Consider the following 24905-nt stretch of genomic DNA (forward strand, 5'->3'; position numbering starts at 1 on the left):
AACCCAACTCTGAGAATAATAACTGCTGAGACATCAGCTGCACTAACTGAACCAGAGAGAAGAAATAGATGTTTTAAAATGTAAATGTCTGAAAGCACGGAGACCGTCTGAGTGAGGTTATTTATCCACACAATCCACCATGTTGATTTGTAGACAATGGGATGCAGCTCAATTTTCCCTTTAATTAGGGTTCTAATGTGTGTTATTAAATACATCACCATGTCCCAATTAGAAAACACTGGGGCCATACATCATTTTAATTGATATCCACCTCCAGCCACATGGGCTCACTGTATTCCATCTGTATTCCCAAAGTGATCTTTGCTTGCAGTGAGAAGTAAAGCCTTTTCATTTATTTATTTATTTTATTTGAGTATGCTCATTTCTTGCATGTGCGTAGATGTGTGTGCTTGTTTGTGTATGTCTGGGTTTGTGCATTTTGTGAGCTATGGGACATTTGAGAATGGCAGTGTGACTCCTCATTATAAACCACACGTCTCCCTTGACACCAGTGCTTTCTGTTTATTGAATGGTAATGTGTTAGGAGGTGCAAATGCAATCTGGCCCATGCATTTTGTTCAAGCAATCACACTTAATAAGCTTTATCTGAGTGCAGCCAGGAAATATGAATACTTTTGATTGAGGTTTGATCAGGGAAGATAAAGTAATCTGCTGAAATGGAAAATGTAAGTATGCTGGATTTCACAAGATGGCACAAGGAGAACGAGTCTCAACAAAACAAATATTAGAGACTTTTATTAATATTTCCATACTGATAAACCACTATTTGCCTATGAATATTGCCTGGAAACTGTAAAACTTGTCAAATAGCTATGCGTCTTCCCAGAACAATCAAGCATATTTTCAACCCTTGTTTCATTATTGGGGTCTGCACCAACACTGAGTAACTGTGATATTGCTTTCACTAAGAAAAACAAAAGATCCATATTCTGATCAGGAAATATTCATCATGACCAAAACAGTGTCTTTGTCCACTGTTAGAAATGATGAGATGGCTACAGTAGCTTGCTGGTTTTTCATAGTGCAGCTTTGAAGTCACATTGTAAAATGGTATATGGAGTGTACTTATACAGCACTTCTCCAGTCATGCTGACCACTCAAATCGCTTTGCATTGCATGTCACATTCATCTATTCACACACACTCACACCACGATAGGCACATTCAGGGACAATGCATGTTTCAGTGTCTTCCCCAAGGACACTTGGCCATGTAGTCAGGTGAAGCCTTGGGATCCGACATAGACAGACAGATCCACAACGACTCTTCCTCCTGAGTACAGCTTACCATGCACATGATCGAAACTGCAACCAATGAGTATCAGAATGTCAAACTTATAACCTACTTTTCCAACTCTGACCACATATTTCAAGCCTTTGGGTAAAGTTTAAAACTAAAGAATCACAAGTGGGGCAGACATGGAAAAGTGAGGAGGCTGTTAATGTAATTTAGTAATCTCTTAGAAAACCTTGCAGGTGGACGTTCTGCAGTGAGAACATAGAGAAACATAGAACTGTGTCTCCTTATAGTCAAAGGGAAATTAGTGTGGAAAATGTAGTTGCGGTGTAATTTCTTTTTTTTTTCATCTAATTATGGCATAATGTGCTGTGGACCAGATTAGCTATGATGTCATGAGATCAAATTGCGACTGCACAGTACACATACAGATGACACATAAACAGATGCAGCTACTTAGAGCTGCCTCTCCAGTTTCCAGCCAACTGTCAACCAGTGGGTGTCTCCTTTGTAAGTAGAGGGTCTTTACAGCCACGGACCTGGAAGGGAATCAGCTGGGGCATGAAAGGCATGCATAAATCAGCTGGCCATTTTGGCACCTAATCCTAACTTCTCCCCTTTTTCCCCTCCTTCATTGTGCCGAGCTACGATAAAAGCTCAGTGGTCATTGAAAATCTAGCTAGTCTAAACAGCTACTCAAAGCAAAAGTTTAGGAGGTAAAAACCAAACACAAGGGTGCTGTGCCCCCTTCAATATAACACTAAATGGCTGCATTCGTAGCAATAAGATGGAAAACATACACCTGTCATTCTAACAGTAAAATCAAGACTGATCTTCCAATAATGATGTGATGTTTTCCTGGAGAACTGCAGGTCTCAGTGATCATGCTGACATTACTTTGAAACCTGTCATTCACAAATATTTTTCTGCAGGCAAAGGACCTCCCTCCGAGGTTAATGTACAATACACTACTAAATCAGCTGTTCTTTTTCTATTTTTGTTTGTTTTAAGGTTTTTACTGCTGCTTTCTGCTCCTACAAGCTGTTTTCATTAAAGTATTTGTTTTTAAATTACACTATAACTTGTACAACGCCAATTAATATATCAACATGTGAAGTTATTACCTAAAGAAATTTAGAAAACTTTTGGCATTTTTGAATTGCTTTCCTGTCCCTTTTGTGACTGCAGTCTAGGTATACAATCACCATTTTTGCCTCAGTCTCATTAACTAACGCTCAAGAGAAATATTACATTTTACTGTTATATAATTAAATTTAGTGTGGGGGGAAAGCATCATGCTACATTGAAAGTGATCCTGCTCAGAGCTTAAACAATGTTATAGAACGTTTGCCATCTTCTTTAGTTGGAAGGAATTACTACCAAACAATACATAAAGCAAAAATGTAAAATAATGAACAACTTTTGAATTTCAAGGCCATCTCATTTGAAAGACATGGCATGAAATGAAATTCTAATGCAATACAGCTTAAAATCAAGATGGTATAAACTCCACAAATAAGTCTGAAAATCCATCAGCACCTTTGCACCTTTCTGAACCAAGTTAGATTGCATTGTGTGGTCATCAGGGCTGAGGCCGATAAAGCGACTGTCGATCAATAACCATTTCTTATCCTCACCCTTCATCTTCTCCCCATCGAGGGGCAAAAGCTCTTTTCACAAGTGATTCTACAGATAACCACCTGTTCAAGCCTCGGTTGGTTCAATCTTCCTCCCTCTTAACAGTTTGCCTGTATTACTGCGAACCACCTCTGACTGTACATTATGTCTGCAAACCCACCACTACTAGTGGGAGGGCACAGGGTTTGTGTGTATAATTTACTCTGCTTCTCTCTTCTCTTTCTGTATCTGCTTCTTTCCTGCAGCAGTATTCGTGTACGTCTGTGTGGAGTACAAAGTCTGTGCAGGGTTTTTTGGCGCTCTGTGTTGACCACATGCGAGGAAGATGAGAAAACACAAATGTGCTTGTGTTTTGCAGACAATTATGTTTACATGGAAGATCACAGTTAGGATGAGCGAACATGCCGCGTTTGTTTAAGGAAAGCACACTGAGCGTTAAAAAATTACAAATCATGTTCAGAATGACAAGAGAAATGTTAAATTTCATCTATTTACACATGGATGTTCACTGCATTTAGTTTGAAAAACCAGATTTGTTGTTCTGACAATCATATTTAAACTCTCCTATTGAGAGAATTCACTGATGCCTCCGTTAATTGTATTTCCATAACAAGCTGGACTTGGTTCAGCATAATTTAAAAAGCTTTCACTGACCTTTTCTCACCCTTTAAGTTACTGTTTTAACAAGAACCTCTCAGAATGCATGCGGCTCTTCACACCTGGCCTTTTGCTGTTCGGTGAAAACCACTAACCTTTACTTCCACTGCGGCCGCTGCCTGTCAAGTGAAACTGAGGTGGGAATTTTCTTGTGAAATTCCATATAAGTTGAGTGGTGTTGAGACAAAATTTCTGAGCCTATTCGGACAAAATAGTCTAGAATGTGTAATTACTATGTTAGTGTGCAACACCAAACAGTAGTTTCACTATGAAGCAGTGGTTCACAAACTTTTTGAGCCACAACCTCCAAGATCGCGTACAGAGGTGTTCATGACCCCCACACAACAAATGAGTGATACATCTGATGTTTTGTCCTGCAGCATCCTCTAAATGCAAGGCTCAGAAACTGTCAGTCTTTATAAATAGTACTGTGACAAAGCACCTATATGCCCATTATCAGATTCTTCTTCTTTTTTTTTTATATATGTCAAATTCAATTAAATTCAATTCAGTTTTATTTGTATTGCGTCAATTCACAACAATGTCATCCTAAGGCACTTTATACACACATCAATTTGAGCCAATTCATAATAAATTGCCTAGCTAGGGGAAACCAACAGATTGCATCCAATCTTGACTTTGATCCAATCCCCCATCTGGCGCATGCATGAGGTGACAGTGGAAGGGAAAAACTCCTTTTTAACAGGAAGAAAACCTCCGTAGAAGCCGGCTCAGGGAGGGCAGCCATCTGCCTCCTGGTTAGGGTGGAGAGGACAGGAAAGACAGATGAACATGTACTACAGCTTTATCTAGGAAGACCTGCAGATAAACAAGAATATGCTAATGATGTCACTACAATCCAGACTTTTACTTTGTAAACTTTGTTTAAAAAAAAAAAAAAAAAAAAAAAAAAAAAAAAAAGGTCAGATTTCACAGATTGATCTTTGCATTAATTTTTTTTTTTTTTTTTTTTTACTATGCCAGCCCTGGTAAAAATCCATATTTTGCTAAATGTATGCTACTTTTTACAATTATCTGGCAACCCCCTGAGATTGGCTAGCTACCACCATGGTGGTCCCCACTCCCAATTTAAGAAACACTGCTACAAAGAGTCAGGAAATGTTATATCATTCTTGTACTTGTTATACTTTACAATAATGGCATAATTGTTGGCAGATTTTGACAAAATGTTACCATCTTGTCTTTTTTAATGCCTTTTTTAAACCTTTGAGACATTGCTGCTTTTTTTTTTCTTTTTAATTTTCAGGAATGTTTCTGCTCAGAAAACATGCTAACAAGAAGAGTCAGAGGGCTCATCACCGGGTCATTCAACCACATATCAGACTTCATTTGTAGATAGGAAGCCTTGGTTTGTTTTACAGGGCAGAATAATCCCTGCACAGTTTTAGGGACTCGGGCAGTCGACCCTGCCCATATGTTAGTAAAACCAAAAAGAGGAACAATTTGAGTTTAACAATGTTATGTACTTATGTTTACATCAACTATGAATGCAGTAAAATAATAAAATAAGCTCTTTCTATAAATGAGCACAGTCAGCTAAAGGAGGGGGATGTAGCAGGACAGAATGGTTGTAGGAACCAAGGTGTGATGTTGGAGGTTGTAATGTTAATAAATACCCTGATATGAGGATGTGCTGCATTCAAATACCATTGTGTTAGTTTTGGTTTAACTTGACTGACCTGAACTTTGATTTGGCTCCACAGGTCCAGATACACTAACCCTTAATCTGATTTCTTTTTCTTTTTCAAACTGCATTTACATATTTCTATCAAAAGAAAATCTACAAGTTTCTGAAATGTATTTCTTTATGTCAAAATAAGTATTTCAAGAAAATGCTTTCCAGGGTAAGATTTTTACTAACTGGGATTGTATCATGTATGTGTATACTGGAAAATTTGAGATGCCAGATGAAATGCTCCCATCAAACATTTGAATATGCACAAATTTTATTTAAAATATTTTACTTGGCAGTGGCACTAAGATTGCACTGCTGTTAACCCTATTTACAGAACAGTTTCTATAATCATGTACATGTTTATGCATAAATGCACATTGTAGTAAAATATTTGACGTGTCAGCAGTTGACCATATCATCTTATGAATATTCAGTAACTTTCCTACTATAAGAGGCTTTCACATAGTAATAATAATAAAATGATCTATCTTATACTCTATATTGCTGCAATACTTATTGTCACTCATAAAATCTTCCTTTTTAGCTCTTTTCCAACCTGAAAAGCTCAGTTTGCTCTGATTGGCCATAAATTGTTTAGTTTGTAGCAACTCCTCAGTATTTGCTTAAATATCAAAATGGCTGCAAGATATGTATTCACCAAACATCTTTCACTTTGATATATATAAATAACAGAGCATTAGTTTGGAGTCCTAATGAGGCTGGGGCTTTAGGTGTGGACTGAAGGTTTTGTAACGCTGTTGTTTTTTTTATATCAGCAAAACTAATATAAACAAATTTGTTAAAAAAAAAAAATCCTGCAACAGAATAGGAACATGTTTCCAGCATACTGGAATTAATATGTTGTCATGCATGTGTGTAACCTGCATGATAGACTCCTGGAATCTTGCTCCAATAACTATCAGTTTAGCACTTCTTCCAGTTGATTTCAACCTGCTGGATCAATAGCTGCATCCAGGGATCTTGCCATCCCAGCTGGAACAGACTCATGGATCAGATGTCTGTCTGTCTCCCTCTGAGCTACAGAAAAGAGGGAAAAGTCTTACTATCAGTCTACATTTGCCTTCCAGCTTATCCACATCAAGCTGGAACTCAAGACTAAAACTGGGATGAGAAATCAGACTAAACATTTTTGCTTGTGTTATTTGCACAGCTATACAACACTGAGCATCTATATCCCATGACGGTATTATACATGGTCATTTTGCTTGGTGATGAGAAATCACATTTTAATAGAAAGTGAGAATAAATGTTTTATCAGGTAAATCCCTCAGTGAGATGTGTTGGGTAATATTGTCTGCTTTGACATTTGGGACAAGGATGAAACCTGCTCTCAGTCGATCCTCAGTCAGATGGCGTATTAATCTACCCCTCTGCTGTGTGGTACCACCCCCACAACGTGCTTCTGTACCAGTGGCCTCTGAAATGGGAATCAGTGGGAACAGTGGAAAGGCAGCAGGTGTATTACTTGGAAGCAGAGGCCCTCAAGCTAAAAAGAGAAACGGCTCATGCATTAGATTACCAATGCCCCAAGCCTGTCAAAAAATGCACCTGCTTGTGGCTTGACGGTAATAGGTTTGGACATGGTTTATAATTTAATTCCATTGTAGAATTAACTTTCAATACAGGAAGCTATTAACTGGGGAGATGGTGATCTGCAGAGGATCCTTCAACGCAGTCCTGGCCAACCCATGTGGATAGTAAAACTTTGACTCACCTATAAAATACCAAATACCTATGGATTTTTCACACTATGGAACCACAATATAAATCCAATATAGACTTTATAGAGTCTCTCCCCTCTATAGACAATATAGAAGGGAATCCGTCACAAAAGAATTGAGTACAATCCGCCCAACCTGTCATGCCTTCTGCTTTATTTCCTTTGATACAAATAGAATGATAACTGGAAAGTAATTCCCAGTGAAGGATAGGTAGATGCCCCGTTGTTGGGATGGAAGTATGTTTTTTGCCAGAAAGCTGTTCTAAAAACTATCACGCTGAATTTCATGAAACTTTGAGAGGTGCAGCCAGCAAGCAATAGACCATTAAATTATGGAGATTATCAGCATGAATAAAAAAAAAAGCACAAACTAAACATGTATTTTTGTTTGCTGTTACTGAAAATAAATGCAGATGCAAACTATTACAATTGCTTCACAGAATTTTGTTTTTCTAACAAGCCATGTCAATGACATAATTGGATCCTGTGACAAGACAACAACAACAGCACAGATTCCTGCTATCATATGTATTTTGAGCTACACCTGTCTTTAGGATGCAAAATATCTGCTAGAGGAAAGGTTTTCGGGTAAGAAAATTGAAGAGAGGAGTTGAGGCGGGCCTTGTCTCTGTTTTGTTGTTATCTTATAACATTCAGAGAAAAAATAATGGAAAATTTTCTCTTTAAAGTGGAACTATTATGTGCATTTCAGGCTAGTTTATTTTTATTTCTGAGACCAGAAGGGCTGGGATTGATCGAGTTATTGTCACAAATTGCTTTATTTACTTCAGACCGACCCTCTCCGTAGGCTGTCAGATCAGCCTGTGGGCAAAACGAGTGGATTGAGACTCTTCCGCATTAAGCCCCGCCTCCCGCCACCGCGCTATGTCGGGAGCGCGCACCGCAACTGCTTTCGCCATCATATTACATTCACGTTTATGAAATGTAATATTTCATAAACACAAGGATTAGGCTCATATGAACTCAATAAAAAAACAAAATACAATGTCAACACATAGCCTACAGCCCTACATGTTGGAACCTGAATCAGACCCTGAAAACGAAGTGGAAAACAGCAACCCACAGCAACGAATGCAGCAGGATGTCTCTCTTTGGTAAACTCACCAGCCATCATTGGAAATAACTTTATCCGACGTTTTCCACCCGCCTGATGTATTTGTACATGCCCTTGTTAACCAGTAGAAGGTAACCAATCACCGAACCTTATCCCCTGGGACGTCACAAAGATTTCATAGTAGAAAAAACTCTCTAAAATGACGCGTTTTTCATCGCCATGGAAACCGAATGGAGAGCGTGCTGGAACTCAAACTCAAACTCAAACATGCGTTTAGGTGATAAAAAAACAGTGTCGTTCACACGTCTGATGAGGATTCAACGCCGTAGCACTGTAGAAAGCTCAGAAAACTCCAAATACCATAATAGCACCACTTTAAGTGAACTAACGTAACCATATATATTCATGCTTTTCTGCTCCTTTTGGATTTCTAAGTATGGGATGTGCAGTCTAGCAGTCTGAATCTACATTTCAGTCTCTACTAGTTGGATGTAAAATGTTCTATCATTTATGATGCCCAGAGGATCTGTATTGTTTTTCTAGATGATCCCCAGATGTTTTTTTTAGTACAACAGTGGTGTTCACAAATATGTGTTCCCCTCAAGACAAATCGTAATAACTTGTGTAATTCCTTCACTCTTTATGTATCTCATTACTGGGACAGAAATTGAATTTGTCAAACAGTCGTCAGGTAAAACAGAAAATAAATGACATCCCCTTCAGCCTCCGCTGTGCTGTGTTCAATCCTGCACACTAAACTAAGACAGTCAATGTGGCAGACATTATATCTGTTTAACATCGGCATTCACATCATATCTTGCACTCAGGACATAGTAGTGTACTGAACTGAAGACTCTTGTTAAAGCACATTGCATTAAACTTCTCCTTGACTGTAAAAGGCTTGTTTAGGAAAATCATTTCAGTAATGTGTATGTACACACTGAAGAATGTATTCTTGTACTGCCAGTTTGATTAATATTATATTAATGAAGAGTTTTCTTTGAGTTGTGTTTTAATTGTGGCCTGCAGCACATTTTACAGTTTGCAAATCTGCAGCAGTCATTGAATAAATGAGGAACCATCCACTGTAGGGCTTTAGACTTACAAAAGGCAAGAGGAAGTGGAAATAACACATAAAGACTATGCTGTCAACTCTGTGATCAATTTGTGACAACTACTGTTCATTGGTAAACAAGACTGTAGTAAAGGAGGCTCAGTCTTTTATTGGAGTTGGGTTGCTTTAGGGGGAAAAAAAACATTTTATCAGGCTGTATCAGATGCTGGCAGCACGCTCCAGGCTGTCATGAAGTGAGATGACAGCATCACAGTAATAAGTGGGCCAAGCAATTAGGACTGTAGGAAGAACAGAGAGAGTCTAAAAAAAATCCACTCACAGACCTTGAATTGTAACAGAAAATTCCTGTGTTTTTAAAAATCCTCAGGACAGAGCATGATTTTCTTTTTTTCTGTCCACCACAGAAAGATAGGAAAGAAGACCACCCCAGAACTGAATTCATAGCAACAATACACTGCTTAAAATAAGAGGAGATGGAAATGTATACCTGTGACACAAACTGCATATCATATCTTCATCCAGCTGTGCCCAATCCAACAGGAATTCAAACAGCTTTTTTTTTTTTATCTACGTGGTGTCCTCCCTGAAGCTCAGGGATGCAGCAAAGGGCACAGAGAAATCTAGGAAAGGGTTGGGTTCGCAGACAGAGTACTTCATGGATTATCAGTAACACACAAAGACTAAGTCAACCAGAATGAAGAACAGAGGTGCAATGAAATGATCTTATCAGCAACACATATTACATGCTCTTTGACTGTGACTGAAGGGGAGTGAGGGCTTAAACAGACAAGAATCAGCTATGCTCTTTAAAGGAAGCAGAATATAACGAGACATTCTGGAGTTGCAGATATGCTTTTTGCATTTGGATGTGAACTGGCAATTTGTTGAACATCATCCTTGTTACAGTTGCAGTGTCGACATGATAAGCAGGCGGAATATTTACATCCCTGAAAACATCAGTGGTTTGTAATACAGGGGGTGGGCGGGGAATCAAACTGTGATTCTTTTAACATGTCACAAGTCTGCAGTTAAGGTTTCCACCAGTTTTGTATAACTCAATTTTATGACAACAGATTACTACACTGAGTTTAGATTTACTTTAATGTAGTAAATGAAAGTATTAATTACCAGAAAAATAAATGCAATGTTGCTATTGCTGTCTATGAGATGTGGAGTGGTTTATCTCTGTCGCCCCTCTTTTAAATGTTTGGTACTGCATCTCATTTATGTCAGATATTTTAAATGTTTTTTTTTTTTTTTTTTTACAAATGTAGATAAAACCAAATTGGATTGACTGCTATCCATATATCATGTGTTTAGTCAAAAATATAATTATTGTAACCTTTAAAAAAAAAAAAAAAGAACCATGATAGAACATGGCTAATAGAATAGAACATAATGTCATGAGTGACATCCGAACATCGGCTTCTTGTTCAACTCAGATGCATGAAATTGGCTCCATACTTAAAAGGTATTCCATCAAACTTTTATTAGGTTGGAGGTCAGATAAAAAAAAAAATAAATAAAAAAAACTGTCATCAGAAATCATACCAACTATGGCTGTTTTGCTGTGGAAGGAAAGAATAAATCAGAAAATGTTCAGGATGAAGTGCAGGATGAGTCTTAAAATAGCCACCTGTTGAATAGAGGTAAAGCCGTGTTCATGTGTATTGGCCAATTACGTTAAAGAGAAGACTGGATTTATAAGAGTCCTTCAAATAACCAGAAAATGTAAAAAGTATTTATAGATTGAAATTTGCTAAATTATAAAAAATTGAAAAGTGACATTGTTTTTCAACGGTGGGTGTAAAGAAGAAGAATAAAACCTCTCTAAAATGGTTTACAGTTCTTTGCTAATGAGTAGAGGGCCAGAATATATCTGCCAACAGGTGCAGAAGTCTGAGACTTACCGACAACACCTGACTGCAGGGATCACAAACCGGTTCCATCATGATTCTTGTTTTAAATAATTCTGTTGAGCCACAATTGAAAAGATGTGTCAGGATTTTTATTTAAAGTGTCTCTATAATGCACATTTCAGTCTGGTTTATTTTAATATGCAAGTCCGGAAGGGAAAGAAATAGTCAAGCATTTGTCACAAATCCCTTCACTCATTTTGTATTGATCTGTATTGATTTGTATTGATCCTCTCAGATCAGCTTCTGCCAGACAAACGAACAGAGAAAGCTCCGCCCTATGTCCCGCCTGCGAGCTGCATCTGATTGGTCAGCTGCTAGGAGTAGTTATACTGAGCAGTGAAGGTGGGTGTGGCTTTCTTCTCGTGAACATGCACAACCTAGAGAAGATGATCAATCACTGCGTCCCTCCCCCGAGATGCCACTAAAATTTTGAAGTTGAAAAAACTCTCTAAAATCAACAGTTTCTGTCGCTATGGAAACCAAATGTAGAGAGTGCTGGAAGACTCAAACATGTGTTTAAGTGATAAAAACTGTGCCGCTTATGTTTGATGAGTATTCAACACTATTGCACTGTAGAAAGTTTAAAAAAACTATAAAAAGCATACCAGAACCCCTTTAAGGTTTATTTATCATTCTATTTTTTCTGCAGTGCACTGGCGACCTGTCCAGGGTGTACCCTGCATCTCACCTGACAACTGCCTAGATTGGCTCCAGCAATCATCAGGGCCTTAAATGAACTTAAATGGAAAAAGCAACATAAATTAATGTATGAATTTAGTCTATTTCAACTCATTTCATTGACAGCTGTAGTTCTTCTCCTTATTTGATAGGAGGGTGCTCATACACTTGAGTACAACTACATAGATCAGAGCTTTCTTCAATCCCCTCCTTCCTCCTTTTTTAAGCATGTGTTAACAAAATGATCTCTAGCAAGATGTGTAATGTTTTCATCATGACTTTAAAATACATATGGAGGAGTAGGATGTTGACATTGATGATGAATCACATCACTTAAGCTGCATCTGTGAAGGCAACAGAATAAGGAAGACTTAGTAAATGTACTAAAACTGGAAGAGGGCTTCAGTAAGTTTCTTCAAGCATTGTTTTCAAATCAATGTTCCCTTAAAAATATTTCCCAACGCAAGCATGAGCTGTCATCTCAGCTCATGGTTTCTACAGAGCAGAACTGCTTTGAATGTTCTCGTAGTTTTCCATGAAGCAGCTGAATGTTGTCTAAACCTTCAATCGTTTTGGAGAAACCGCGCATCTTCTATTTGGCAATAGAGACATTTTGTGGAACCTCACAGTTGGTACCCAGCCTACTGTGCCAGATGAACTGGGTAATGTGTTTTCAAATGGCATCTTTCAAGGATGTGTTCCCACCACAGGTACCACCCCCTACAGGACCTCTGTCATGCTCCATTTTCAAGTGAGGCAAAAACCTCCTACTCTGAGAGAGGTTCTTCTGAAAAGCTCTTAAAAAGAGTTGATGCTCATTAGTTAAAAAACACATAAAACTTTTATTTCTTCAATAGTGCCCTCAACAACTTCAAATTTGACAAAATGGCTAATGCAAAAAAAAAAAGGAAGCTTTCCACCATCTCAGACTTGCCTGTGTTTCTATAGTGGGAAGGGGCCAAATACTCATTTTCAAATTCATATATTTACATTTTTTAAGTTTTGCTCCCTTGCAGTACCAATATCATTTATCTTTTTTAGGCTCATGAACTGTGAAATGACACCAGTGTGCAATGTACAACCTGATATGTCTGAATAATTGAGAAGCAACATAACTGTAAACATAGCGTGTTATATACCACAACAAAAGACCGTTTGCAGCCATGAGTTGTCTAAAACAACAAACCCCTTAACAAGGACAGAGACAAGTGTCCTGCGGTGAACTGAATGTCTATCTAACTGGGACTTAAAGTTCATGACTTTTCTTTCTTTCCCTATAGAGAAGCTTTTTTTTTGTAGCTGAAACTGCAATTTTAGTTGCAGCTTCTGCAGATTTTGTTTATTAAAATTAGTTTAAATCACCATTTGTCATTAAGCAGATGTGGACATATGTTTAGTGAGAACTGTGATAACGGTGTAACAGTCGGGTTGATGTGTGCCGTGATCTGAGAATTCAGTGTGAACATGTGGACTGAGGTATTTCTGCATTTGAATAACAGCAGGGTATTTTTGGCTGTTTGAGCTGAACATGTGGTGGTCTTCCTGGAGAGATGACCTGTCAGTCTGTCTACAAGTTAGTGCTCAAGTCAACCAATGCCCATCTGAAATGGTTTCAGCTTTTGTTCCATCTGTTCCTTCTGCTGCAAACAAAACGACACACACGAAGAAAATGACTAAAAGTCACTGCTACAAGGTAACTAAAGAGAAAAAGCATGAAACTTGCCATTCATCAAGTATATGTGAAATTTAGACCTCAGTATGCCTCTGGTAAGGAGGATTGATGGAGCAACATCTTCAAACAACATAAAAGAAGACATGTTTGTCAGATCTTGGGTAAGGGTCTTGTTCACACCTCCGCCTACCAGCTGCAACATCACCAGCTCATTGAGGTGTAATAGAGGTTCCCTCAAGTTCTCACACCCCTGCATTGCTTTCCTCAATCTCTGAATAGATATTGTATCAACACAATAATCTATTTAATCTGCAATGAGTTCATATTTATGCAGAGTAAACAGTTAAATTATACCTGGCTTTTCTTCGTCGAAGCACCTGTGTGTATGAGCAAATAATGAATAAAAGATTATGGAGTGTTATTCTCTTATTCAAGATTAATGCATGACCTCATTGTGTGTCATTGCTTTCTTGTTTTTATATGATTAGCAAGTTGCAGATGCAGCCGCTTATCCCGCATATCAAGCATGGTCGCAGTAGCTGACTCCTCACTTTTCTCCACCCAGGCACAGCATGTGAATCTAAATGGATTTGAACTCTAGCTGCCTTTCGGCATCACATTTGGACATATTGCTCCGACCTACTGCGGCAAGTCACTGACTCAAGAAATGATGCGTATAAAAATAAAAGAAAACAATTTAGAAACCATCTTGCAACTTGATATCACTTCCGCAAACCTTTTCATATGTATTCATATGTATATAAAAGCTTGCTTTTATACTTTATACACTGGAAAAGATTCATGGACAAATATCGAATTATGTTCTTTATAATGACAGAATGATATCAGTGCATGTCAAAGTACTGAATACCATCTTTGTGATACTATTTGCTAATACAAGTTTTTTCAGGATAGGACAGTCCATTCTGTTATAAAAGAGACCAACTGCAGTAATAAACTAGAGAAAACTTAAACCTGTTGTAATGTGATCACATTTGCCATGACTGTTATGACTGTCAACATTATTTATTTCCTTTTAAAAGCGAACACTGTTAATTGAAGATGGAGATGGTCACTTAGTGTCAAAAATTAGGCTAACATGGAAACCTTTCCAGGTACCGGTCCACCAAATGCCAGCTCCCAAAGATAAAGTCTGATATCGTAAGATTTTTTTTTTTTCAGATGTCCCACTGACAAGCCTGGAAAGCTGTATCAGTATTGTTAATAACAAATGGAAATATTTATCTTACATCAGACTGTGAGACGGGTTTAAATAACTTCAACATCATAGACTTGTCACAAAAGATACCCAAGGAAGGACAAAGTTTTGAGTGTCAGAAATAAATAATAATTGTCACATATTTTGCCGCTATGGCCTAACCAACCAGTGCTGATCAACCCACTGCTGTTGCTAAATAATAAAAAATAAAGCAAATAAAATAAACATCGTTTAGAATCCATATAAAGAAGTGCTATGGTTGAATTTTGACGATAGTCTGTATGACATATCCTCCACCTCAAACCATTAATGTGGCAAAAAGTATGCAGCATGAAGGAAAAAAAAACGGCAAACACACATTGTAATGAAAACTGTAGTTTTACCAAGAGACAAGAAACTTATTCTGCTGTTTGGAGATGCAGCCTGCAAAACAGCATCGCAGGTATTTTAATAGTGTGGTCTGCACTCATTAGACAAGAGGTTGTGACCATGAATATCTGATTCTGGTCCCAAAGAGTTGATCACAACAAACTCAAGTGTCCACCAACAAAAACAAAAAACAAATAAACAAAGACTGAATGGCATAAGTAAAATACCAAACAAGGTCTTCAAAATAGGAATTTAAAACCTGTGGGCATTTCCACTGTGGCTCAGCCCTATTCATTCATTTATTCAGCCTTTGACAACAACACACCTGTAAAGTTTCATGACTTCTTTCTTGCACAGCGGAATTGCTTGTTGACAAGATTTGTCCAAAAACCAGCCAACATGGTGATAAAGAATCCGTCCACAACACTGAAGCCCCTCAGTCTGAATATAGAACATTATGGTTTATGGAGATTTCTCACATTGCAGTGCATTTGAGTTTTCCTCTTTGCTTAAATAACATATTTCTTTACAAAATGCTTCCATTCCACACATACCATGTTGGCTGGTTTCCAGCACATAATCCAACAATGTTAATGCGTTATAAATGATATGGTTTTAATTAGCCAGTGTACAATTGCCAAGTTCAATACTGACAACATCAGCATTTTAACTTCTAAACAAGAACATTCAAATGAATTGTCCTAAAATCAAACTTTACATCCTGTTATTAAATAATTGAGCAGATTTTACATCTTCCATTGATTAATTTATTTTGAACAATTTAGTGATGAAGCACTCAGCCACCTGATGTATTTTTCTTGCAGAGTGGGAGTTTGTCCGTGGGTTCATATGTTGGATTATGAGTTTGTGAGGAGAATTAAGATTGATCATTGTTCTCCAGTCCCTCAGGACATGACCTCTCTCCCTGTCTTGACCAGACAGACCTTGAAGATGCAGGGAAAGAAAAGGAGAAACCTGCCATTTCAAAAAGTAAGCATCTGCAGTGATTGACAGGAGGTGAGGTTATCCTCATATTTACCCTTATAGAAATACATGAGGTTGTAGGAATATAAAAAATAAACAGAAATACTGGAGCACAAAATGGCTTGGCAACTGAATAGCCAAACAGGAATAAAGAGAAATGGAAAGCATAATGCATAAACTGATGGGCTGATTTCAGAGAATGACCGAATACATAAATGCATTAATACAATATTCATTTTTAAAGCCAAATAGAATCTATTGTCCTTGCAGTATTTCCCCTTTTACAGAGAGGTTAAAAAAAAACTACTCATATAAACGTAGCAAATTATAAACAAGTCTAGACATGTTGGAACTGTATGCCAAACCTTAACCTTGCAGCGCTGCATTTTTCTGAATAATCAAAATAAACAGAAACAAACATTTTGCATCAGCAATTAGGAGGCTGTTGGTTGTGCCCTTCCTGTTAGGAAATGTTAGGTAGGTAAAAAATAAGGCTTTATTATATTCATTCATGGTCTTTCCACTGTCAATATGGATATCCACACCATTCCTGCTTCCGCTTGATAAGAATCTAATTTGAACTCATTTCCAGCTTTTTTGATCCATTGAAGTCATCCTCGACTGTGTTTTCAAAGGTTTTCTCTTTTTTTTTTTTTTTTTTAAATCCATTGGATGAGTAATCCTCCAGCAAACCTAATTAATCATCATACCCCCCCCCCCCCCCCCCCCCCCCACTCAGCCCACATCCTATTTTATCCAACACGTTTGCACATATGACCCTGTGGGGGCATGAATGAAGCTTATTCCCATTGTTGAATTACTCACAGTGAATCCTGTTGAAACATGCAAACCTCTTTATTCTCTTTAGTTTGACTGAAAAGCCCCACTGTCTGCAGACACTGAGCAGTCATCCTGCAGGGGCCACAGCAGTGGGATGTGAAACCATTTTGCGCAGGAGGATGAGTGAAAAATCAAAATCCAGGGACAAAACGTGAGGCGTTGGTGTTTGATTGCAGGCCACTAAATAGAAATTTGCTTGTTAATGATCAGCGTGATTATTCAAGTGGTTTTCAAGAGCTTGCTGCACTGTTTCCTAAGTGATGATGAACCATGCTTCAGTTCCAGGTAGTGATCAAAAAAACAGTTTTGACTGTGACACCAAGGAATGAGTCGTGATTAACCACAAAATAAACCTACGTCTCTGTTTCCAATTATTTATGTCAAGAATTGTCCAGACCTCTTCAAACTAAGCGGACTTGCAACCTAACATATGACTATCAAAATGAACCAGCAATGGGGAACAAAAACCAAGGGGTATAAATACTGCAACACAGAACAAGAAACAGGTGAGATGGGTGGAACTAAGGAGAGCAGGTGAATCTAATTAACAGGAACAAAAGGCTAAGCAAGAAACAAGTGAACTAAACAGGAAAAACTACTAAATAGGACAGAAAACCAGAAACTAAAGAGAACTAGAAACATCATGACATCTGTTTGGATAGAGGTCACGTGGGGTTTAGAAAGGGCAGCCTGAAACCAAAAGCCAAACCAGCAAGTGTGGCTGCCTGGCTGCGATATTCTGACAAAGAGTGAGGCAGTGGATAGGTTTAGCGCAGCTTTAGGACCCGGGGAGGCTGCCGCTGCTGCTGCCTGCAAGAGCAGCATGGATAGATTTGTATGCGTCTGGCTCTTCGTCCCTGCGCTACCCTCACTGTAGCCTTCAGAACCGCACAGGATATTCTGTTTTTTCACCCACAAGGATAAGTTTAACTAAGGACTCTGCTTTGATTCCACTTCACAATGGTGTGTTTTTAATAAAAACGGATAAGTCACTAGTTGTAGACCCCCTTTTTTTTTTTTGCCGGGTGTCGTTCTGAAACAGGCGCGCTGCGAATAAAAGTTTTACGAAGCCCGGTATGGATCACTTCTGCTCTTAGGTGGAAAACACGAAGCAACTGTCGCATCGTTTTTTGGAAAGGTAAGAGAAACGTTTACTTGTGTCTGTGAGACTGCTGTAAGTGAAGTGAGGCGCGCAGTTTGGTAAAAATGGCTTTCTACTCCGGTGCGGAGGAGAAGGAGATGCTGCCTGTGTGTTTCATGCAGAAAACGGCTGCAGTTGTTCTCAACATTTTACACACACTCTCGAGCTCATTGTTGGCTATGCGTAAAGCTTAGTAGCTTTTACCCAAACCGGATCAAGGCTACCTGAGCAGCAGATTCTCTGTTCTGTTGGGTCGCTTGCAGAACAAGTCTGTTGAAATCAGAAGTTTGATTTAAAAGCGCGCGGCTTCCCACTGTTATTTGACAGGTGTGTGTGTGTGTGTGTGTGTGTGTGTGTGTGTTACTTGTCAAGGCAGTCTGTTGACTGACGGACTGACAGGCTCGTGCTCCTCGAACGGAGCTGTCCGTTCTCTGTGGTGCTGAAAGTTTCCCAGCTGGCCACATGGCTTGTCGCATCACCGGAGGAGACAGGCGGGACTGGAGCTTTGTGGGGGCACGTGTCGTGGTCTTACAGATGATTTTACACCAAAATCCTTCCTTGTCTTTTGTGTCATTGTACCTGCGGGATGTGTAAGATCCACAGTTTGCGTGGGAGGGAAAAGGGGGGGGGGGGGGGGGGGGGGGGGACTTACTTCCAGCACTGAGAGCAGGATTCCAGCAGAGGCTGAATCAATACAACTTGAATCAACAGAGAGCGTTATTCTACTATTAAGTCTTATATTCTGAGTCATGTAGTGGCACCACGGTGACAGTTCTAATCTTTTCAGGGACTTTGCTGCGCCACAGTGCAGTTATATGAACTTTGAATTGGCAAAATAGAGAATTATTCTGCATGTCATCATTTATGTTTGCCACAACCACGCCAGGGTTTCCTCCAGATGGTTTCTCAGCCACTCGGAGCTGTGCTGCTGCAGTGACTGTTTTTTTTTTTTTTGTTTTGTTGTTTTGTTTTTTTGTTTTTTCTATCTTATTCTGTGAAGGACTTTTTTTTTTTTTTTTTTTTTTTTTTTTTTTTTTATAAAGGGAGGTGGATTATAATCCACGCAGCGCCTTCTGTGGTGTTGTGCTTTCTGTGATGTAGTCAGTCCTTTGTGTTCCCCTGTGAGTCTTACTGGTCTTTGAAGCAACTGGAAATGGTACCTCGCAGACTAATTTACTTTCTCGGATACAATAGGAGGGTCTTCTCTTTCAGCTTTTTGTGCTTTTCTTCACATGGAGTGATGAAAGAGATAACTGACTGGCTGGATAGTAGCCTATTACTTTACCACAGTATCTGTTGATTTTAAAGGAAAACTTTGCCTTGAATTAGCAACGTGAGGAATGGTTTTCAAGTTTCACTTTTTCCCTTTTTTTGTGAGCCAAAAATAGTCTTTGATATTGCAAACTTGGGTATCTTTAAAAAAAAAAAAAAAAAAAACTTTAAAAAAAAAAAGAAAAAAAAAGCCTTACTGCAACCACAAAGCCCTGCCATAACCACACATCCTTTTGAGCTTGTTTTGCATTTATAATTTTATGAAGAAAATATATTTTAACTCTGTCTGACAGCAATCCTGCCTATTTAATTACCCAGAACACTTTATTCAAACATACTGAATGTTAACAAGAGAAAAATATGTCAAATTATATGTATATTCAAAGGAAACAATGCCAGGAAAGAGAGTGACTTATTACCTTATTCTTGCTTTTATTTGTGGTGTCGGGGACTTTTGCTATAATAAACTGCTGGTCACACGTATGTGGTTGCCTCAATACATCTCTCTAATCCAGAGAGGCGGACCAGATATGCCTTCATGGCAAATTTGGGGCTTATCGGTTGACTTGGAATTTTGAGTGCGACAGCTAATGCAGAACATTAATAGACTTCATCTAACAGGATTAGTGATATTTAGAAATAAGACAGGAGGCAGCAAATTAATCAGACATTAATACTCAGTGAGCAAAAACTAACAACACCAACTAATGTGTGAATAAAGATTGTTTGAAAAGCATAAAAGCTTCCGTTGTTAATTTCCTCCAAGCTGCATTGCAGAATTATGTTTGCAGTCTCTCTCCCTGTTGGTAAAAAGACTCATTCTTTCTGCCTTGTATTCACTGGTAAAAGGGAATGAAAGGCATGTAAAGACCATTATAAAACTTGCACATTTCTTGCATGAGAACATTTTTTGTCAAGAAACCGATGGAAAAAAAACAACATAATAACCTTTTGTCAGGTGAAAATGATGGAGGAAGTTACCATCAGTCTCCCTTATCTTCCCTCCGCCCTTACATGTTTGAACGCCCTGAGGCTGGCCACGATTGATTTCTATTTTATTGTTTTTATTTTTCATTTCACTGCCAAAATGCATGGAATCACTGTCCTGTAAGGTTGCCTGATTGAAAATCTCCAGTTGCCCTATCATCTGTGGCTCATCCCAACAGGGCCCCCAGGCTGTGGGTCCTACATAAGGAAAACCCCGTTTCATCTGACACCCGACCTCACATGCAAAAGGTCGAGTGCTGCTAGCTGTCACCAGGTCTCATCATTTCCTTATGACATGGTTATAATGGTGCCCCGTAGATGGCGTGTCAGTCACCCATGGTGGCAAGTCAATTAGTCATGTCCAGAGGAAGGCAGAAAGTGTTTACTGGTATGATATCCTGGTTTGTATGGACACATTACAAGATGACAATTTTAAGTTTTCCTTTAAATACTTTGACATGTATGCATGTAAGGAACTGAATAAGATTATTTGATACTTTTCCACTTTGTGTTGATGACTTTGTTTTAGTTCAATATGCTGAGTAAAGGAAAATTGATTTGCACAAAACAGAAGATGATGAATGCCACTGAGATTGAGAACGGAGGAAGAGGGGGTGTGATCAAAGGCATGAATTAAGATATCTGTGGTTGTCTCATAAGGAGAATCAGCATTTGTGTTAATCAAACATGCAATCTGTCGTGTCATGTTGAGATTGATGCTCTTAAGTACCTGGAAGATTGTTCTACAGAAATGTGTCATAATGTACACTGTGTGTTCATGTGTGTGTGTGTGCTGACAGTAGCTTACAGATGGCTTGTGAACTAATCATTTTCACCGTTTCTGATCATAGCACAAATACATATGTTCAAAGTGCGAGGATACTGATGGGACTCTGGTTTTATTTATCAGGGCCATTTTCTGCTCACACATATTCTTGTTGGGCTGGCCCAGTTTGGTTTGTATTTACTTCAAGAACATACGGTCATGGAAGAGGAATTTGGGCTGCCTCCAAGTCTGTAATGCCACACTGATGTACAGCTCCATAAAGTGTGAAATGGAAGAGATAGAAAATGTAGCAGTGAGTGTGCTCAATGATTTGTCTGCGGATAAGTGTTCATTTACTGCTCCAAAACTCGCAGTAATGTAACCCACATAAAACATGATCTTGATTACTTGCAGCTGGCAAGAAGCAGCTCAGTCCCATGCCTCATTCTCCGAAATGTTTTAAAGAGATAAAAGCAATTCAACTGCTGCATGCCACCCAGTGATAGAGCAAATGCTTTGGGAGGAAGGTTTTGTGATAGACCGCTGTCCTATCCACAAGTTTGTGTTGTTCACCTGCTATAAGCTGCTTCATGCCTCTGCATCAGATGATAAGCTCCTGGCCTGTCAGCCTCCTCAGCATGGATGAGTCCATCTTACACTCAAATGGCTACTGGAAAATGTAAATGCTCAGAAAAAGCACCCTGTGAATGAGCAAAAGCCTGTACTGCTTACTGTCAGCCTCAGCTGCTGCCTTAGGTTTATAGTTTGAAAGTGGTGATTTTCTTTTTTTTATTTGTTTGAAAGGCAAAGTCAAACCAAAATTAAAATGTGCCAATGCTTAAGGCAAAAGAATGGGAGAGAAATAGTTGCAGGATTTGGTGGATTTCAACCATGACCACACATCTCAGATCTAGTATCATATTTATATGATGCAAAAATGACTATTTAACACCCATAAATACCAAGCAACACATGCACTAGCAGAGCCATGTAAGTTCTGTTGCTGTCAGCTGGCCATCGAGAACTGGCATCTTGCAGCAGCCCCAATGTGGCCATTATTGGGTAAGTCCTTTGTAAGATCTGCTGAATAAGTGCATTTTTAAAATGGATTTTCTTTCATTTAAACATAAGTTGCAGGCTTGTCATTATGTAATTTTTCACACAAGGTGTAAGAAGAATTTTAACATCTATTTAATTTAAAATGAAAACCAAAGGCACACATGATGGAGTCTGTAATCTCCACCATCACCAAGGCACTTTTCACAGTTTCAAAGAAAGTTGCCCAGATTCGCACCAGTATTTGATTGGTTATTAATTTAGAAACACCACATTGTCTTACTAAATGTCATTGTATCATCTTTTTCCTCTGTAATCTTGCTGACAAACAACCAAGTTAATGAGCAGCACTGAGAATGGATCTCATCCTTGGTTCTCACCTTGGTGGAGTAATTAGCTTTTAGTTCAAACCTGTGTTATCCAAACAACATTGCATGCACAGCTTAAAATAACATAAAAGATCCAATTATCACTCAACATGCAGCATGAAAAGTCATCCTCCTGTGCAGCCTTGTGCTATATTTTGGTTTCCTTTCTCCATAGTTTGCTACAACCATCACAGTCTGGTCAACTCTTACAGCAGTGACACCCAGACAATTTGGCAGGCTATCTGGGTTTTTTTTTTCCTCTTTTGGTAAGGTGCTGCATTATTAAGCAGGTTTTAAAATCATAAAACAGCTTGGATCCCAGCGGGAGACTCTTGCATGTTTTTCATTCCCAAGCTTTATAAAGTGTCTTTTGTGTGAGGGCTGGCCTTAACTTAAGCACAGTTTGAAATCTGGAGGAGAAAATGTTTAAACAGTTTCATTTTCACCATCAAACCCTCCTTCCCTTTAGTCTTTTTGCCCTTCTTGCTCTTCAGCTCTTTCGAGTATCTCTAATGTGACTAATCATCAGCTGCAGGGACTGTTTGGGAAGAGAGTCCCTTGCTCTTTATTTGTAACAGACTCCATGGTATCTGCTAAACAATAATAATAAGAATTATTTACAGAGCAATATAAAGGAGATTGGATGCATATTTAATCAGAAGTAACATGTACTTCATCTCTAAAAAAAAAAAAAAAAACAACAACAAGGTCATTTCTGCCGCATGTCCATGTTGGTTAGCGTGTAAGCTGCTATTTGCATGTTTTGTTTGCATCAAGCAGCAAACAGTGACAAAGTTTGTGCATGCTCAGCAGTGACAGTGTTTGATGTCAATACCCACTTCCAATTGGTATGGGAAAGGGTACACAGTTATCTGGTGTGCATTGTCTATTTGTGTCTCAGATGTGAGCGCTGCTCTATTTTTGCAGCTGATTCAAATGCATCTTTGTGCGCATCAGCTTTTACATTGTCTGTAAATGTCTGCATGTCTGTGTGAGTGTTGCATTCATCTCGCGTGTGGCTGTTTAAATTGGCGGTCACCCAAAACACCGGGCAGGTCATCACAATGAAAGCACATTGTTGTGTCTGGGTCAGAGGTAGAGACAAAGGCAGAAGACGCTGTCGGCAGAGAACAAAGCCATGTGAGTGCAGCACTGCATTAAAACAAGTAGGTAAAAGAAAGATTCATGGAATATTCTGTTCAATAGTTATATGGAAATGGGCTCTCTTTTTCATAGACCTTAGAATCAATGGCCATTATGCTTGCAGAATGGATGTGTGAAGAGTCTCTTTCTCCTCATGTGTGGACACATCCTGCAATAGTTGTGCTTTGCTTAATGATGGGCTGGTGCGGCCCCATGGACATCGTTTGTCCCCTTTAATTACCTGGAGGTAGAGATTGTTTTTCATTGTAAGGGGCAAGGGAATAGTAGTCTCCGCGACCCCCTTCCCTGAGGCCTACTGCTCTGAGCATTGATGTGGGAGGGTGTGCAGAAAAACAGATGCTACCCCATCATTTCTGAGTGTTTGTACTAATGATGAGCTCCACTAGGCTATCCTTTCACACTTTAATGGAAGTTCACTCTGATTTAAAGTCTGATTTTTATGGATGGAGAAGTGGTTTCCAATACTGCTTTTCACCAAGGGCCACACTTACTCTACAGTGGCACTGTATCTTTTTTTTTTTTTTTTTCACTCTGTCTTGTCCTTTTGGTGTTAAAAAGAAAATTGCTTTATGTCAAATCTGCTCCTGCTTGCTTTCAGAGCAAACCATGGCCAAAACATAGAAAAGGTTTAAGATATTGATCTGTCAGCAGGCAGACATTGATCGCTGCTTATTTCATTGCAATACAAAAATCTACTTGCAGACAACTGAACATATTCAGATTGGTGATCACATTTTTGCCACTACAGTTTCTCCTATTGTTTAGCTTCATGAAAGGCATCTTTCACGATGTTCTCCAAGAGAGCCAGGCTGTTCTTATTTCAGAGGCGACTGTTATTGCTCTGACAGAAGGCAAACAATGATTTTTATTGGGGATGGGAAAATCAAATCGAAAAATTGAATATCGTGATTTTTCTTTGATTTTTTTTTTGTTTCACAATTTAATTTTTTTTTTTTTGTTGACTTTTTTTCAGTAAAATAAAAATAATAAATTATAAAATGTGTCATTTTAATTGTTATTGTTGATCTTTTTACTTTTCTTTTTGGGCATTATAGCAGCAGAATGATGGTTTGACTACTGAGTTGTTTTTTTCCTAATTGAAATCAAGAAAAATGACTAGCAAAAATATGTTTGTACATCATTTTCTTGTTTTTAGTCTACAAATCAGCAATATCAATTAATTTGGAGAATCACAAATTAAATTCAACCCAAAAAATTGGAATCGGAATTGAATCGGGAGAAAAGCATACTGTCATGGCCCTAATTTTTATGATGTAAAACATTTACTGAAGCCACTCCCTTAACCTTTAGTTTTGAACTTGCAACAAAGGC

Source organism: Telmatherina bonti, assembly GCF_933228915.1.
Source record: "Telmatherina bonti genome assembly, chromosome: 9".
NCBI lineage: Eukaryota > Metazoa > Chordata > Actinopteri > Atheriniformes > Telmatherinidae > Telmatherina > Telmatherina bonti.